This window comes from Phaethon lepturus, unplaced genomic scaffold (genome assembly GCF_000687285.1).
Source record: "Phaethon lepturus isolate BGI_N335 unplaced genomic scaffold, ASM68728v1 scaffold18874, whole genome shotgun sequence".
NCBI classification, from domain to species: Eukaryota; Metazoa; Chordata; class Aves; order Phaethontiformes; family Phaethontidae; genus Phaethon; species Phaethon lepturus.
Genome location: NW_010532828.1, coordinates 1 through 588, shown reverse-complemented (window position 1 = coordinate 588; position 588 = coordinate 1).

Below are 588 nucleotides of genomic sequence, written 5' to 3'. Positions count from 1 at the left end.
GCACACGTCCCTGTCACCAAGTTGCTGCCAGAGACACCGGCTTTGAGCATCTTCCTGAGAGGGGGTTATGTTCCCTGCCAAAAAATGAAGCCTTGTAACCAGACTGCCTCAAACCTCCCTGCCCGTGCACCTCTGGGTGGAGGGAGACCCTGCAGAAGGCAATTAGTACTGCTCTTACTCTAATTAACAGCTAAGCCTCAAGTGGATGAGCACCCTCAATCTCCTGCAGAGGGTCACACCGAGGGGTTGCAGGAGAACCAGCTCCGCGGTTGGCACAGGGGACGAGGCAGAAGGGGCCTGAGCCGACCCCGCCAAAGCCAGTGGAAGGGTCTGTGGGAGAAGTTTTAGCATCACGCTGGTTTGTTTTCTGGTGGGGTTTTTTCGGTTTTTTTTTTTTTTAAGGCTGGTCAGGAGCAAAGCCCCGAGGACAGCACGTCTTGCAAGCTGTGCTGAAGCCGAGAGCGGATCGCAGCCCCTGGGCGGTGGGTGCGTGTAGCACCCCCTCCATCCACCCCTCTTATTTAGCAAAACGCCGGGCAAGTTATTTCTCACCATAAGCGCCCAGAATACCCAGCAGCAGCTCCGCCG